Raw genomic sequence first — 19661 nt, 5'->3', positions numbered from 1 at the left:
TGAAACCAAAACCAAACCCATTGTCATCAAGTCTATTCCAACTCATAGCGACCCAATAGGACAGAGTAGAACTGCCCCATGGAGTTTCCAAGGAGCTTCTGGTGAATTTGAACTGCTGGCGTTTTGGTCAGCAGCTGAGCTCTTAACGACTGCACTACCAGGGCTCCTTATTCTATACAGTAGCCCCTAAAAATAATCCTATGGAAGAGGCATTATTATGCCTCTTTTACAGATGATTAAACTGATGCTCAGAGAGGTTATATAACAGGCCCCAAATATATAACTAGAAAGTTTCAAGACTGGAAAAGTTCAATTCGGTCATGGCCTTTTGTTGGGTAAGACATGTCTAGAAGTCCACTCTATTCCCCACATCATTACCAGCTCTTTCTTGACGCATTAGTTATTGTGAAAGTTTAGGTTAACAGGATTGTGGACTAAGTATATTTTCTAGGTATGAGTTAAGTGCTTTATGCATCGTATCTCATTTAATACTAATAATATTATAAGGCAAGCATCATATTCAAAATAATCACATCCTGACTTTAGCATGTTGATAAAACAGGTCATTATCTTCAGAGATCAAATATCCTGAAATTTTTAAATAATCCTGTATGGAGGTGATAAATGAGGAGAGCATGTGGTCATCTGTATTCTTCCGAATGCTTTCCCACGAGCATTTCTGCAGCCTGAAGCTCAGGAATCCCTAAGGCTTTAGCCAGGTGCCTTGTATTTTATACCGGCAACAGAGGCAGTGGTGGGGATCCGAACGGTGATCTGGGAACCAGAGGCTTAGAGTATTCCACACCTCCTGCACGGTGGCTCCTCTGATGCAGGTTAGTGCTACGACTCCTAGACTGAGTGCTTACAACCGGGGATGGTAAGCGCTAATGCTTTCACTGTGGCCCACTTAATTTCTGTAATTTAAAAAACTATATCACAATCATACTATTTGGAAAGCACAGAAATTAAAGCACCTGGATTGCACTTGATAACATCATAACTATTCCTTTTATATTCTTCCATATACATTTTTTACAACTTGAAAAATATTGTTTATACGATTAGCATGATATCTAAGATTGTTCCAGCTGTTATACTGTGTTCCATGGGAAATTTATTAGTTCTACAATAGTTCAGGATGCACATTGTGGAAAACCTTGCAAAATAAGCCCTTTGTGTTTACAGGGTCTCCTCCCAGCCCTTCTTTTTTAGTCATATTTTAGAACGATATCCACAAGGTATGGCAATGCTTCAAGGGACAAGACTAGCTCTCTGGCTCTCACTCCATATTGCCAAATTGACTAATAAAGGATTTTTCACTTTTACCCTGAGATTAATCTTCATTGCATTCCTACTAGTAATGAATATCATAAAGAGACATTGAGTGTATAATGTTTGAATGCATAGAAATTATAAAAATTTCGTTTAAACTATGTATTAATTTCCAGTGAGAAAAAACATCCTTTCATGATTATATTGCACTAATGTATCTTTATCAAATTGTAATTATGAAAATAATATTACAGGTATTTCCCAGTGTAAGACAGGGTTCCATTCTGAAGACTCTGTCATAAGTCAGCTCTGATATAAGTAGAATATCTAATTTTTTAAAAAATATTCATTATTTTTGTCTCCTATTAACAGTATCTTTATAAATCCAATCTTTATTTGTCTTTGGGATTGGCAAGAGAATGATAACATCAACAAATTACGTGCTACAACGTTATATGTAGTACATATTACTAATAATAAGATGTACAAAGATAAAAAAAAGGATAGTCATAGGGCAGTTCGTTGTAACTGAAATATGTCTTAAGTCGGGGCAATCTGTACTAAGCTTTTAGGAAAGTTGAGTCTTAGTTAACACTCTGACTCTGAGGTAAATGGATGCATATATCTGATTCTATTAAATTCTCTATTCATGAATTTCTCTTTGGGAAAAAGTTTGTGTAGAGATAAAATTTATGTTTGATAACATACTAAATATAAATAATTTAATTAAACATTCTACATGCACTATCTTTTTTCATTTTTACAAAGTAAGACAGTTACCCATTTTAAATACACTAACCTGAGACACACAGTTTATAAGAGAGGTGCCTAACTTCACAGAACTCACAGTTGCTCCAGTGAGCTCCAGCAGATTTTCCAGACTGAGATGCACTAGGAAGAAAAGGCTAGCGATCTACTTCTGAAAAGTCAGCCAAAGTGAACCCGATGGATGGCAATAGTCCGATCAACACCCGATTATGGGAATGGCGCAGGACTGGGCAGCATTTTGCCCGGGGTAGCCGTGTGTTAGGTGACTTAATGGCATCTAACAACAACGATGTGTTTGAGGGTCCATTCTTCATTTATGCTGTTTGTTTTATTCAAAAAGTTTTTTTTCCTTTATTTATGTTGTCTGTTTTATTCAAAAAGTTTTGTCATTATTAAGATAATAATTGGAACAAAAAACTGGCTGGCAAGCCCAAAATAACTGTGGGGAGTTTACTTTCATGACCAGGATTTTGGACCCATGCTTCCTACTTTTGAGACCAGGGAAAAATAAATTAATCTAACCCTCCAGTCCTTCATCTGCAAATCTGAAACAGTGACAGTTTACCTCATTTAATTGTTGTGACATTCCATGAGGAAATGCACATCCAGGGTTAACATAGGACTTGGGACATTGTTTGCTACAGTTATAAAAATCCTTGTTATGTCTGAGTTACTCCATCTATATCATGCAGATGTGAAGTAAGAGTCATTTTGGCTTGGAATTGTTTTGGATTGAATTGAAGAAATGAACATACTAGTGCCAGGCCAGAATATTGGACAGGTGGGTATGTAACAGAGAGTGTACCTTTGACAAAGGGGAAGGTTTGCTAATTCTGGGAACACCACATTGAGGTAGACAGAAAAATGTGACAATGGATCTAAAAGTACTCTGAGCTCTCTGCAATTACCCACTTTATACAACTAGAAAATAAATGGGAATACGTTTTTATCCTCTTTTAAATTGTACAGAAATATTATAGACAACTAGAAGTTTATCTGACCTACATACCCTCTTGTACTTTGGTAGTGTGGAATTACACAGAATTGAATTCACTTGGGAACAACTGCCTTTTTGATGTGAAATACGGATAATATTTTCTCTTTTTACCTGCTATTTTAAAAAATTTTGATTGAATTTTGAGACATTATTGAATTTGTGGCAAGTTTCATGGTATCTATTACAATTCTTATAACACATTGAATATTAAACGCATGAGAACACATTGTAAAATTAATAATCAAGTAACCTAATAGCCTTGGAATAATTAAATTTACCATGGTCATGAGTGTTTCCTCTATGTTCAAAATAAATTCATAGAAGGTAGACAGACAGAGGACAGACAGAAAAATCTCAAGGAACACAGAAAACATGTCACTTATGCTGAAAAATGAAGACTGATATGTAATGATATTTTTGTTCTTTGGTATGAAATAAGTAACATTACATTACATGTGAGTTATGGGAAAATACTAATTTTACTTTCAAAATATTTTGGTAGGAAACATCTATGTATGGCCAATAACAATATAATAATGATAATAATCAATAACTTTTTAGAGCTATCTTCTTGTGCATGCATTCTCCAATGTACTTATATACATTTTATTTTGTAGTTATCAAATAATCCTATAGTGGATACTATTATGTCATCTCATTTTGCACATAATGAAACTGAGGTTTAAGCATATTGCTCAAATTTATCCAACTACTAAACAGTGGCATAGGTATTCAAACTCCAGAAACCTGGCCATTAAATATGTACTTCTATGTTCAGACAACCTTCAGATGAATACAGCTACCAGTTTAAATGTTTATTATTAGATTAGTCATGTAACTTTTTTGAACTTCGTAATTTATACTGATTAAATGTGAAATATACATATATTTCACATTATATGAACTGTTTGTCCAGCGAATAGAATGCCTGATATGATAATATTTTCAAATACAGTTAATTTAAAATAATTTCATCTTAAATTTAAATCTACAGAAGACTTTCAAAATCATATTCATTGAATCTTGGCATCTGAGAAACATTGGAAAGCTGCCCTTAAGCTCAGGGCCTTAGCAGGTGGTTATCAAATCGCCAAAGCAGAGAATGAGCCAGATGGAAACAATTGAAAACAGTGCTCCAGTACAGCTGTCTACCAAAGTCTGTGAATTTTCCCAGTCTAGAAACAAGGAGAGTGGCTCATAGGAAAGTAAGTGACCTTCCCCAAATATAACGCGTATTTGTGAACAAAATATGGACAGGTCTTTAGAGTTCTGACTCCTAGTCTTCATGTTATTTAAGCAACTCGTAACTTGTATGTCTATACCCAGTGTGCCCTGACCCAGGGCCGGCTTAAGTGAATGAACTTTGCGTGTCAGGACCTCCAGTTCAGCAGCAGCCAGAGACACAGACCTGTCCATCCACCCAATGCAGTGAGAAACGCTAACAAAGAAAATAGATTAGAAAAGGAAAATGTTTCCTTAAAAATAGAAAGTCATATTAATTTAAAAAGTAATAGGAAAACACAGCTTACCTGAAACTAATAGGAAAGTGAATACATTATTTAAAAAAAAAAAAATCTACAGACACAGACTACTTTACACCTATGTTTTAGTGGCCTTTAAGAACACTGATTATCCCTCTTTTGTTTAAAAAAAAAAATCAGAGACTACAAATTAAAAGATGAACTATAGCAATACATTTTGTGAGTTTAATATGTTTAATATTCATGCATGCAAAGACAGTACAATGTAATATTAAATCAACAATGATCATAGATTCAAACAACTTATATACCAATAACAAGTTGTTTGATCCAAATAACATTGAAATTGTTTAAAATGGTAGCCTATTAATGAAATGCAGAACATTAATATTAAATTATTAATATCATATAAGTATCCCAAATATATGTAATATAAAATGCAAAACTTCAGTCCAAAATAACAAAAATGTCAAATGTATAAAATCAACTGGAGAAGATATTCACAATGCATATAAATAACAAGTTATAAAGATATATAAATTAAATATATAAATTACAAAATACATGGGGAATTCTTTAAATTATTAAGAAAAAGCCAAACAATCTAGAAACCATGAATTAGAGATATTCACAGTTTGCAGAAGAAATCCAAGAGGTCGATGAATAGATTAAAAGAGTTTCTGCCATGTAACTTAAGTGACATGCAATTTAAATTTATTTTCACACTTACATGATTGCTGTTAATTATCGCATCTAACAGTAAAATATGTGGAGGAATTATCACACAAATTGACAGTTGACTGGAGTGTAAAAGGTGGAGATGCAATTATCTTAAACCCAAAATATTCTAGTGAAATATTTACTTGAGAAAATCTTGCCACATGCACAAGGATATGGGTTATGTTAACAAAAGATTGGAAAGAAGCTAAGTATTCTTAAATAAAAAAATAAATAAATATATATATACATCTATATTTATATATATAAATTGCATATCTATGATGTAATAAAATTTGGCAGTAGTTAAAAATATATTAAACTGAATATATATTTCACTCAAAATATATATATTTGAGGGAACAAAGCATAAAAGAATGATATGTTCACTATTATAGCATATTTATATCAATTTTGAAAAATGGAACATCTACATATTTTATTGATATGAAAGTCAATGTTGGTATATACTAAGAATCAAAAAATTTTAATATGTATTAAAGGTGTGAAGATCATAGACCATTCACAAAATTTGCAATGTTTTCCAAATAAATTACAGAAAAACTAAAAAAGGATTTACTACACCACAGATTATGAATGAAGTCCAAACATAATACTGTTGGTAATCCTGAATTCACAGCTCTCTCTGACAATTTGAATTTGTGAGCAAAAGACACCACCTACCTAAGTATAATAGGTGAATCCATTTACATGTGCATCCATTCCTACCACCAAAAATACTCAGACGTAAAAGAAACGGAAGTTATAGGTTCTAGTGAAAAGAGGAGCTATTCTGAAAGTGAATGAGTACCTGTATATTTTACCTGTGGGAGATGTTGGACCTCAGGTTCATTATATGAGAATATCATTTGGATAAGTCATAATCAGTGGATTAGTTTTTGTCTTCTACTTTTAGAAGTATAAGATTATTGATGTCCAAATTTATGTGAAAATTGCATGCAATACAAATTATGTTCATTTATGAAATTATTAACTTTTTTGAATGGATAAAACCCAAACACCTGTGCTGTCAAGTCAATTCTGACCCTATAGGACAGAGTAGACCTGCCTCATTGAGTTTCCAAGGAGTGGTGGTGAGTTTGAACTGCCAACCTTTTGGTTAGCTGCCGAAAGCTTAACCACTGTGCCACCAGGGCTCCCTTAGAATGGATATATTATGTATTAAATTAAAATCAGCAGCATTGTTTGAGAACATAATACATAAAAGTTTAAATGTTGAGGGGGTTCTAAACTTAATGAGATGTAGGCACCATGATCAGGAAAGCAAGTCATGATAATATAAATGATATGGCGATGGGTACAGTAGTATCTGTGGTGGCTGAAAGCCTAGTGTGTTTAGAGCACAGGCTGCATGTAAGTGTGGAATAGAGAATTTTTGCTTTTGTTTTTTCCCCATCAAACTTAGTTTTATCAGTTGTAATTTATTTGTCTTGATATTGAAGAAAATCATGTGAGAATCCATTAAGCAAATATCTAAAACACATGCAAAAGTAATAACTATAGGCATATCACCTCAATACCTACTAAAGTGCATAAATCTGAATTTCCTTCAATATAGAAATACCCAAAGTGTAAAGAACTCGGATTGCATAAGTAATATTTCTTAACACCATGAGTAAATTACGTGTGGCACACTGACAAATTATTAAAAAACAATAGAGGTGTAAGTTGTACTACTGTACATGTATGTTATCTAATTTTGTGTGAATAAAAAATAATGTATAGTAACAGCAGAGATGGATAGTACTATGCTATGGCAAAAATCTTGTTTGTAAGTGAAAGATTAAAGTAGCAATTAGCCCTCCAAGTCTGCGATTTCCCAAGTCATTTGATCAAGTTTTCATAAAGATATGTACAAGCTTCCTTTGAAAAAAAAAAAAAAAAAATTTTTTTTTTTTTCCTTTTAAACAAATCTTATTTCTGCGTCATTTTACATCTTTCAGGCACCAGTAGAGCCATGGTCAATGCAAACGGCACCACAGGAATAAACTTCATTCTTCTAGGGCCTTTAACCACACACAGATCCACCTATTCCTGTTTGCCATGGTGCTTATGATCTTCATCACCTCACTGATGGGCAACACCCTTATGATCGTTCTCATTCATGTGGACCCTCAACTCCACATGCCCATGTACTTCCTGCTTAGCCAGCTTTCTTTCATGGAGATGATGCTGGTCTCCACCATCGTTCCCAAAATGGCAGCCAACTACCTGATGGACACTAGGTCTATCTCTCCCACTGGCTGTGGAGTCCAGATCTTCCTGCTTCTCACTCTGGGAGGGAGTGAATGCTTCCTCTTAACGGCCATGTCCTATGACCGCTATGTGGCCATATGTCACCCACTGTGCTACCCCATTCTCATGAGTCAGAAGCTCTGTTTACTCGTGACGTCAGGTTCCTGGCTCCTGGGAGGGATCGATGGGCTGATGCAGGCTGGTGCCACTTTGAGCTTCCCTTACTGTCACTCACGGGAAATCAATCACTTTTTCTGTGAAGCACCATCACTGGTACGCCTTGTCTGTGCTGACACCACGATTTTTGAGTTTTTCATGTATGTCTGCTGCATTCTGATGCTCTTGATCCCTTTGTCTCTCATTTTGGCCTCATACAGCCTTATCCTGGCTGCAGTGCTCTGCATGCGGTCAGCTGGAGCTGGGAAAAAAGCCTTTAAGACCTGCTCCTCTCACCTGGTGGTTGTGGGACTCTTCTATGGCACCATCATGTTCATCTACATGAGGTCCAAATCTAACGATTCAGAGGACCATGATAAGGTGGTCTCAGTGTTTTATACCATCTTCACACCTGTCTTGAACCCCCTTATATACAATGTGAGAAATAAAGAAGTCAAGGGTGCCTTGAGGAGGTGGCTGGAGAGACATTTTATGTGATATCAATGCTGAGCATAATTTGCCAAAAGGGCAGCAACCAAACTGGATACAGGTTACATTTCTAAAATATTGTTTTGCTATTTTGTTCATCCCATTTAAATTCTTCTTTTTGTGTTATCAAGTTATTTTGCTCTTACTTTGCCAATCTGGCTCCATTGTTCCTATATGATTGTTTTTATATATGGTAAACTAATTAAAAATTATATTTGTCCTCCTGTTATAATTTGCAGTGGTGTTTTTGCTCTGAAATTAGGGCTCTGGCAATAAGTATGAGTGACTGAGTTTCTAAATAGCATATGATAATTGTATAATTTGTATTTTTTGATAAATAATGGAAATCATTAATTTTGATGGGGATAATACCTTTTGAAAACTAAATGTAGATCCTAAATCACATAATGAAGATAAAATAAATTCAAATGAAATAAGGACCCAATGTGACCATCAAACATAAAATACGTAAGAAGACATCAAGAAATATTTGCAAAATGTTGCTGAGGGAAGATTTGTTAAAGAAACTTCCAGACAGAATATAAAAATGCTAATTGGCTTTTCATGACCTATGTTAAAACATAAGAGTAGAGAGATGAGCTGAAGAAAAAAATATATTGTGTACAAAGGAGTCAGTACACAGTGGATTCAAAAATAAAACTTTCTCTCAGCAAAGAAGTCTCAAATTAAGAAAGGGCCTCAGGCCAAAGATCCAACACAAGTTGTGACTCTAAAATCATTTATTAAGGCTTCAGGACGATTTAAGACACTGTACAAAAAAAAAAAAAAAACCTTAAATAAACATCCAAAGAGACAAAAGACCTTCTATAAATCTTGAGAGTTTTGTAGATTCTCTTTAGTTAAAAATATATAGGACTACTAAAATGTTTCAGGGCACTGTAGTGCAGCAGAGTCACAGGAAGCCCAAGGTTGGTAGTTGTGGGTTTTGTCTAATGGAGTAAATTCCAGTAAGATTCATGAAAAACTCACAATGTTTGCAAGCATGTTTTTCTGACAGAAATATCACTAGTTTGGTCTAAGGAGTAAGCTGATTGAGGTGACTACTCAGTTTTCTCATGGTAGAGCAAGGGTGACTCAGAAAGCAGAGGCAAAAATCATGTAGAATAATTCCCAGAGAATCACACTGAATCTTAATTAAGGAGCTGGCAACAATTTCCACCAGAATTTTAGAATTGCAAGTGACTGTATGCTACCCCATTCCCTATTTTAAGAAATGTCTTAAGAGTAATTGTGTTGGTGCAATTATATAATCCCCATGCTGTGACAAAGAGAGAAACCAAGACTTCTAGTGCACATCCCCAGCTGAGAGCCCAGCCAAATTCAAAGCCATTTTTTTCAGTCCTTGGTGGCACATCATGCAAGTGTATCTTTCGCCTTCCAGTTGAGCCACTTCCACTGATGAAGCGTGGAGTAGAGGTGAGCTGTCCCTGATGAAACCTGCTGAAATTGCAAATTCATTTGCAAAATAAATAATTGTTGTTTTAAACTGCTGTGCTTTGTGGATACACACACACACACACACACATACACACATATACACACACTGGAATAGTGCTCAGGTGAATATATGTGTTATCTAAAACCCATAATAAAGATATGAACTACATTTGAATAAAAGGGGTTATAATTCTCTTTCCCTACTTCATATAATCTGGAACCACTGTTCTGAAAATAATATTTTTATCTGTTTAGAATTATTTTATATTACAGAGAAGTCTTACCACTTCGGCTTTGATTAAAGTTTTAAGATGTTCTAGAAGTGAAAAATCAAAAACAATGTGGTTGAGGAAAACCACTTAGATTTTTCTGTGAGAGGGCCAGGGGTTGCCGTCTGGGATCAGTCAACTAAGAACATGTACCTTGGGTAAGTTAGCTTCTCTGATATACAGCTATTCTGTCTATAAAAACAGCATTCCTAAAATTAAAAATATATGTATTATCAAGATTAATTTAAGTTAGTAATGTGAAAATAACATGACAGAGACTTCAGTGCCTGGAAACATGGCAGATGAGGTATCATAACCAACACACAGAGCTAGTTGAATAGATAGATAGACAGACTTGGAAACAGATTATAGGCATGTGGATCTAAGTTTTTCTTTCATGCATTAAAGAACTGCATATATATACCACAGACACACACATACACAAATAAAAACAGTAATTAGAAAAATAAGGCAGAAGGAAGTAGCTTCTTTACCAGAATATTAGTCAAAGGAAATAAAAAAACAATGCTGTATCAACTTTCATGGCTCTGTGTTTCATGGACAACAGGAGATAAACTACAAGGCCCCTAAAGGTGAGGATTCAGAAGAACTCTGAATAAACCAGGGAATGTAAGGGACAACACAATTCTGTCTGAGTTAGCTAGAAATTAACCTCCCAGCTCCTCAAGTAGGTCCAGGAAATCTGCAGAAAATTCTTTCTCAGTGAATGGCACCAAGTAGAGTGGCTGAGAACTCGGTCAAGAACTTGTAGGTCACATAAAAAGCCCGTAATTGTCTGCTGGAGAGAGAGGTCCCATGGAGCAGCATTGCGGCACTAGACATGGGAGTGAAGAAGTATTCTTGGACATCCAGCCCAATAGGTTTTCAGATGACTCCAGCCAGTATCTGATTGCAACTTCAAAATGGACATTCTAGCAGAGAACCAACCCACTCAATCCAGAATCCTGGGGAGATAATAACATTGTTTTAAACTGCCAAGTTTTGTCGTGTTTTGTTAGACAGCAATAGCTGTGAAGATATGAGTTAAAATATATAATACCTTTTATTGTTTGAGTAGATGAAGTTGTAATAAAATTAGTTTTTGATTAATTAAGTGTATGGTACATTGTCCTAGATTATCACTAAACATAAAGAAGTAAAGTGCATATTGTCTTAAATGACACAAAGAAATTGTGAAAGGCAAAAAAATAATCAATCCAAAGAAGACAGGAATGAGATGAAGGGGGGACACAGAGAAGATAAGTAACTAAAAATCACTACATTGAATAATATAAAGTTTTTTTTAATTTAAAATAAAAAAACTAATAAGCTGAAAAACATAAGTTTTTCAGCAAATGTAAATAGTCTAAATATTCCGAGCAAAGAATCTAGACTGGAGAAAACCTTTTCGTATTTTAATTGTTGTTGTTAGGTTCCTTCATGTGGGTTCCTACTCAGAGCAACCCTATGTGCATCATAATGAAACACTGCCCCATTTTGCCCCAACCTAACTATCATTTCTATGTTTGAGCCCATTATTGCGGCCAGTGTGTTAATCCCTCATTTTTGCTGACCCTCTACTTCACCAAGCATGATGTCCTTCTCCAGGGACTGGTTCCTCCTTATAATATGTCCAAATTACATGGGACGAAATCTCGCCATCCTCGCTTCTAAGGAGCATTCTTGCTGTACTTCTTCCAAGACAAATTTGACCATTCTTTTGACAGTCCATTTTATATTCAATATTTTCCACCAACACCGTGATTCTAAGGCATCGATTCTTCTTTGGTCTTCCTTACTCGTTGTCCATCTTTCACATGCAGAAGTGGCAAAAGGCAACTGAAAATACAATGGCTTGGGTCAGGTGCACCTTAGTCCTCAAAGCGACATTTTTGCTTTTTAACACTTTAAAGAGGGCTTTTGTAGCCAATTTGCCAAATGCAATACATCCTTTGATTTTTTGACCGCTGCTTCCACTGGAGTTAATTGTAGATCAGAGTAAAATTAAATCCTTGACAACGTCAGTATTTTCTCCATTTATCACGATGTTGGTTACTGGTCCAGTTTTGAGGATTTTTGTTTTCTTTATTTTGAGATGTAATTCATACTGAAGGCTGACGTCTTTGATCTTCATCAGCAAGTGCTTCAAGTCCTCTCTACTTTCAACAGGCAAGGCTGTGTGTTCTGCATATTGCAGGTTGTTAATGAGTTTTTCTCTAATCCTGATGCTGCCTTCTTCATATAGTCCATCTCAGATCATTTGCTCAGCATACAAATTGAATAAGTATGGTGAAAGGATACAATCCTGATGCACATCTTTTCTGACTTCAAACTAAGCAGTGTCCCATTGTTGTGTTCCAGTTACTGCCTCTTGGTCTATGTAGAGAATCCGCATGAGCAAAATTAAGTGTCCTGGAATTCCCACTCTTTGCAATGTTATCCAAAATTTGTTATGATCTACTCAGTCAAATGCCTTTGAATAGTCAATAATTAACACAGAAAGATCTTTCTGTTCCACAGTCAGCCCCTGGCCTTGTTCTGACTGATGATATTGAGCTTTTCCTTTGTCTCTTTCCACAGATGTAGTCGTTTTGACTTCTGTGTATTCCATCTGGCGAGGGCCATGTGCATAGTTGCCGTTTATGTTGGTGAAAAAAAGGTATTTGCAATGAAGAAGTCATTGGTCTCGCAAAACTCTATCATTCAATCTCCGGCATTGTTTCTATCACCAAGGCCATATTTTCCGACTACCAATTGTTCTTCTTTGTTTCCAACTTTCACATTCCAATCACCAGTAATTACCAATGCATCCTGATTGCACGTTCAATCAATTTCAGACTACAGAAGCTGAAAAAAATCTTCAATTTCTTCAACTTTGTTCTTAGTGGTTGCTGCGTAAATTTGAATGATAGTCATATTAACTGGTCTTCCTTATAGGCCTATGGATATTATCCTATCACTGACAGCACTGTACTTCAGGATAGACCTCGAATTGTTCTTTTTGACCATAAATGTAACACCATTCCTCTTCAAGTTGTCATTTCTGGCGTAGTAGGCTATGTGTTGTCCGATTCAAAATGGCCAATATCAGTCCATTTCAGCTCACTAATGCCTAGGATATCGATGCTTATGTGTTCCATTTCGTTTTTGAAGATTTCCAATTTTCCTAGATTCATACTTGGTATATTTCAGGTTCCAAGCATTAGTGGTATTTTCAATTGCCTCATATGCATGTGAAAGATGGACAATGAATAAGGAAGACTGAAGAAGAACTGATGCCTTTGAATTGTGGTGTTGGCAAAGAATATTTAATATACCAAAAGAACAAACAAATCTGTCTTGGAAGTAGTACAGCCAGAATGCTCCTTAGAAGCCAGGATGGTGATACTGCATCTAACATACTTTGGCCATGTTGTCAGAAGAGATCAGTCCCTGGAGAAGGACATCATGCCTGGTAAAGTACAGGGTCAGCTTTTAAAAGAGGAAGACCCTCAATGAGATGGATTGACACAGTGTCTGCAACAACGGGCTCAAGCATAACAACGATTGTAAGTATGGCACGGGGCCGGACAGTGTTTCTTTCTGTGGTACATAGGATCGCTATGAGTCGGAAGCGACTCCACTGCACCTAATAACGACAACAATAAACATCTTTCTGGTATTCTCAGCTTCTAGCCAAGATCCACTGGACATCAGCAATTATATCCCTCCTTCCGTGTCATTTTCTTTATTTTTTTTCTTTCAAATCAGGATTTTTCTATTTTAATATTTATTTAACCACAACTTATTTTTAAAAAAGAAAAGAAAAGAAAGGGAACATATATCTGTGTACCCAAAGCCTAGCACACAGAGCACATATTTCTTGTAGATCAGAGTCATTATACATGGTTGTCTGCCCAATGCATCAGAATCAAGTCATACAGAAATACAGCTGTATATGGCTTCAGTATGTCATATCTTCTTTGACAAGGCAAGTGATGGAACTTACCATTGTGCCAGTTGGGTAGTGCTCACATAGTTCATCTGAAGAGTTAGTGTTTCTTACTCTTTGGTCTGCCATCCCAATGATCCAGATCTTTCTTCATTATAATACCCTGATTCCATTATTCTTTGAAATCCTTCCACTGGCTATATACTTACATATTCAAATTTATCTCTCTAGGTTTATAGTCTCAGTCTTCTTCAATACATTTAATCAATTAATATATAAAAACAGAACCACCGTGGCCAGAAGTAGAACTGAAGTTAATGTAACAGTGGTTAAGAATTTCAACCTAGGTTTACATTCCTACCCATTACTATCCACAGGACTCTGGATGTGATAATAGCACCTACTTCATGGGGTTAATACGGGCATGGAATGAGCAATGTATGAAAAGTACTTGGTACTGTTCCTGACAGTGCACAATAAATGTTGTAATTATAATTAACAATGCACATGTTATAATTGTTATTATGTGATAGCAATGATGGAAATAACAGTAATTCCCAAATGTTATCAGGTAGATATTTTGATTTTTCTCTTTTTTTTTTTAATTATGTTTTAGATGAAGGTTTACAGAGCAAATTAATATCTCATTAGGCAATAAATACACATACTGTTTTGTGACATTGGTTGCCAACCCTAGACCATGTCAACATTCTACCCTTGTTAACCTTGGGTTCCCCATTATCAGCTTTCCTGTTCCCTCCAGCCTTCTCATCCTTGCCCCTGGGTTGGTGTGCCCATTTAGTCTTGATTTGTTTTACGGGTCTGTCTAAATTTTGGCTGAAGGGTGAACCTTCGGAGTGACTTCAGTACTGATTTAAAAGGACACTTAGGGGCCATACTCTCGAGGTTTCTCCAGTCTCTGTCAGACCAGTAAGTATGGTCTTTTTTTGTAAGTTATAGTTTTGTTCTGCATTTTTCTCCAGTTCTGTCCTGGACCCTCTATTGTGATCCTTGTCAGAGCAGTCGTTGGTGGTAGCTGGGCACCATCTAGTTATGCTGGACTCAGTCTGGTGGAGGCTGTGGTAGTTGTGGCCCATTAGTTTCCACATCCTTTTCTGAATCGGCTTGAATTTCTGGCAGTTTCCTGTTGATGTACTGCTGCAGCCATTTTTGAATTATCTTCAGCAAAATTTTAGACTTGAGTGAAATTTTAAGGAGGCATATTTAAATATAAAGACAAAGAATATATGAAATTTAAAAGGTCAAAAAGATACGTAAGACAAATATTAATTAAAAGGAAATATGGTTTAGCTATAAAATATTAAACAAAGCAGATTTTAAGAAAAAAACTCTAGATATGAAGATGCTCACACACACCATATAAGACAGGCTCTATTTTTTGGATTATTAGCTTGGAGTCCTGGTGGTGCAGTGGTTAAAAGCTGACACTTATCAAAAGGTTGGCAGTTCAAATCCACCAGCTGCTCCTTGAAAATCCTACAAGGCAGTTCTGCTTCACCCTATAGGGTTGCTATGAGTTGTAATTGACTCAACATGATTGGTTTTTATTTTTTCATATTAGCCAGCATGTTTTGTAATGCGCCTTGGTTTTCAGATACTTTCACTGACTTTATTTGACTCTATACCAAGGAGAACTACATTTCCCAAGATCCTTTGCCAGCATATTTCTTGTAGGAAATCACAATGTAAGACTGTCAGAAGATTAGAAAGGCTATAGGACAGAAGTCAGCAAATTTCTCCTTGTCTCTTTCCCCACTTCAACTATAGTTCCTGGAAGTAACCGTGGCTCGCCATGATTTCACTTTGAATAAATAGCCACTCTCTTCATGGTTTCAAATACTGTCTGCTGGTCCTCACCTTGGTTCTGGGTTCTGCATGAGGGCCCCACCCATGGGGTCCTGGAAGCCACCTTGTCCTGCTGTTTGACAGTTTTCTGGGTGTTGGAAGCAACATACTGATGGGAGTCTCTAAGTTGATTCAGCTTCCCTTGTTTGGTTCCTTGATTCCTTCATCTCCTATTGAAGTACTTATCTGAATTCTGTTCTCTCTTTTGAAATAGCTAGTGATCTCTCTCCTGATAACTGATTTTTAGATGAGGAAATTAGGCTTAGAAAAAAGTTTTTGAAAGAGACAACCTACTGGAGACATTTTCTTCTCATGATGATGGAAGAAACAATAGAGAAATACGAAAATATAATATCGCTGAAACTCTAGGCTTGGAAGTGGTATACAGACACTTTCAGCCACATGCTATTGAGCAAACTTTTATCAAATCACTAGGTTAACGCGTGATGGAGTGAAGAAGTGTGCTCCTCATGTGATCAGCAGAAGGCAGTAAATACTTGTCAAATGATAGTCTCTTTATCACAGACTCCAAACACCATGGGCAGAAAGTTAGTTGAAAAAACTCTTTAGCAACCATAAGAGTATATTCCACAATTATCATGGCAGATAGGAAACCCTGGTGGCGTAGTGGTTAAGTGCTATGGCTGTTAACCAAAATGTTGGCAGTTCGAGTCCACCAGGCGCTCCTTGGAAACTCTATGGGGCAGTTGTACTCTGTCCTATAGGGTCGCTATGAGGCAGAATTGACTCAACAGCAGTGGGTTTTTTGGGGTTTTGCATCATGGCAGATAAGGCAATATGAATCTTTTAAAAAGCATATCTCAGAGAGAAGATCCAGAGGCTATGCTATCAAAAAAATGAATGTGAAAACTACTCCAAGGAGGCAGAAAAGTGGCCTTATCAGTGACTATTCCTCATCAGAAATATAGTCGGCCTTTAAATGTCTGCCTAATGGAATTTCAGAATTTCTGGGGACCCACGATTCTTGTGGATATCTCATTCTTTCTTTCCTAATACCAGTGTTTATTTCCGTTATCCTGTCCCTGTCCAACCAAGACATGCTGGATATTTGGATAACTGGGAAATTTAGATAATTCACAGGTCATCAGATAAAAGATGGACCTTATTGGTGACTGCTTATCACCAAGAGATCCTGGGCTTTGAGCTTATTCCATGACTGAACGGGACATTTGGTTGTCTCCTTTGGAGAGGAGCTGGGACCCAGATGGGTGAACTACTTGATTAGGAATGTTGGTTAATCATCTGATCTTCATCCTTCCTGGCTCAAGTTTAGATTACACTTCCCTTTTCTCTGAAGTTAGGTGTGGACTGTGAAACATTAGTGCAAGTGGCATGCATAACCCATGGCAAGAATTAAGAGCCAGCGAGTGAAATTCCATGTTCTTTAATACTATCTCTCTATGGGGCAGTTCTACTCTGTCCTATAGGGTCGCTATGAGTCGGAATCGACTCGACGGCACTGGGTTTTGGGTTTTACACCTTCCATAAATTGCTGTTGCTTCACAATGAGGGAAGCACCATCAGCCTGTGTCCCTGAGGGAGGACAAATCCCAAGATAACATGCAGCGTGATCCAGAAATCCACTATTGTGGTTTTATGATAGAGTTTTTTTTAATCACTGGTGTTATACCACAGCATAAACTAGAATATTATAACTAATTGCCCACATTCTAGACAAAAATTCATGTTTGTGATTCCACTCATCTAAAATTAACAAAATCTTGTCATTCCAGTGAGAAATTTGGGAATGTAGCTAAGTACACAGAGGGTAAAATTTCAGTGTTGAAGGGGAATTAGATTTGTGTATAAGTGGTAAAGACCAATGTTAAAATAATTTGGTAGTTTTTAAAATTTTTTTCTAACAAAATAAGACATAGACTCTGAAGTAACCCAATCTTCAAAAATACTGATATAGGATAGATGGAAATTACATAGGGGAATACAAAATAAATTCTTTTGTTCTTTTCATATTTTATAGAATAATCTCAGAAATTATACTTTTCATTAAGATTTCTGCCATTTTATTTTCATATCAAAAATATTTGAAAGGTAAAAATAAATATATCCTTCCAGCTTTCAAAAATAATCACTGAGTGTATCACAATAAACTGTTCTCTTAATTTGTTTTATTTCTGGGAGTATGCAATAAAATTGCCAAGGAAAACAATAAGGCATCAGCCAATATACTGGATTATGCAATGCTGAGTATATTCCTCAGCCTCCCTCAGAGGATGCACATGACCCCTTCCCTCACGAAAGTTGTTCTCACTTGTAAATTACTTTCACAGAAAAACAAACAAATATTTCTAATGCTAAGAAAACGTGGCTGTAGGCATCAGATGATAGTGGGTAAAAAAAAAAAAAGTGGGTAGAGCATCAAAAATCAGAAAAAAAGTATTTCCTTTTTATTAGATGAAATAAATTTCTAAATGTTCACCATCACTACTCATTTTTCTTTTGGTATCTGGAGACCATAAACATCACTATTCATGGCACCATGACCTGCACGGTGACTAATAAATGATAAGTGTTTGATAACCTAACTGTTGACCTAAATAATATGTAAATTGATGGCTATATTTTCTTTTTTTATGTTGCATAAAGTAAGTTCCCTAAAACCCGTTGCCATCGAGTGGGTTCTGACTCCGACCAACCCTATACGACAGAGTAGAACTGCGCCATAGGGTTTCCAAGGAGTACCTGGTGGATTTGAACTGCTAACCTTTTGGTTTGCAGCTGTAGCTCTTAACCGCTATGTTTCCACGGTTTCCAAAGTGAATCCACGGTCTTATATCAAAACTTGCTACTACATTCTGCAAATTGTATTTCCAGGCTTGGAGTGGATAAGAAAAGAAATTATAAACAAGAAATTTAAACATGGACTCATTGAGAAAAAATGTATATATATATATACATAGTCCAATCAAATGAATTATTTGCAAGGGAAAAAGAATTAATATTTTGTTATAAAAGCTATGATTGGCAATAAATTTACTTTAAGTGAAATCATAATAGCAAGATATAAAATTGTTCTAAATTGAAATTTTTAAGCTTATTTTAAAAATCATAAACAGAGTGAGGGTAATGGGGAAGTTATGGTATATGGAAGCTTTTCAGAAGTAAATATTTAGAAAATGTGTATGGATAACAATTCTTTTTTTTAATATTAAGTATTCTTTTTATTGTGCTTTAAGTGAAAGTTTACAATTCGAGTAAGTTTCTCATACAAAAACTTATACAGACATGGTTAAGGTGATCCTAGTTGCTCTCCCTACAATGTGACAGCACTCTCCTTCTTTCTCCCCTGTGTATTTCCTGTGTCCATTCATCCAGTTCCTGTCCCCCTCTGCCTTCTCATCTCGCCTCCAGAGAGCTTTACCCACACGGTCACAATGTGTCTACTTGAGCTAAGAAGCACAATCCTCACCAGTTTCATTTTATGTCTTATAGACCAGTCTAACCTTTGTCTGCAGAAGTGGCTTCAGAATGGTTTTAGTTTTGGGCTAACAGAGAGTCCAAGGGCCATGACCTCTGGAGTCCTTCCAGTGTTCAGTCAGACCATTTAGCCTGGTCTCTTTTACTAGAATTTGAGGTCTGCATTCCACTTTTCTCCTGCTCCATCAGAGATTCTCTGTTGTGTTCCCTTAGAGTGCAGTCATTGGTGGTAACCGGGCACCATCTAGTTCTTCCAGTCTCAGGCTGTTAGAGTCTCTGGTTTAAGTGGCACTTTCTGTCTCTTGGGCTCATATTTCCTTGAGTCCTTGGTGTTCTTCATTCTCCTTTGCTCCAGGCGGATTGAGATCAATTGATGCATCTTACATGGCCGCTTGCTAACTTTCAAGACCCCAGACACCACTCATCAAAGTGGGATGTGGAATACTTTCTTAATACGATTTGTTACGTCAGTTGACCTAGATGTCCCCTGAACCATGGTCTCTAGACCCTGCCCCCCCCGCCGTGCTACTCTGTCCCTCGAAGTG

Source organism: Loxodonta africana, unplaced genomic scaffold, assembly GCF_030014295.1.
Source record: "Loxodonta africana isolate mLoxAfr1 unplaced genomic scaffold, mLoxAfr1.hap2 scaffold_325, whole genome shotgun sequence".
In the NCBI taxonomy this organism is placed as follows: domain Eukaryota; kingdom Metazoa; phylum Chordata; class Mammalia; order Proboscidea; family Elephantidae; genus Loxodonta; species Loxodonta africana.
The sequence above is the reverse complement of the archived record's forward strand: the minus strand, read 5'-3'. Positions refer to the sequence as shown.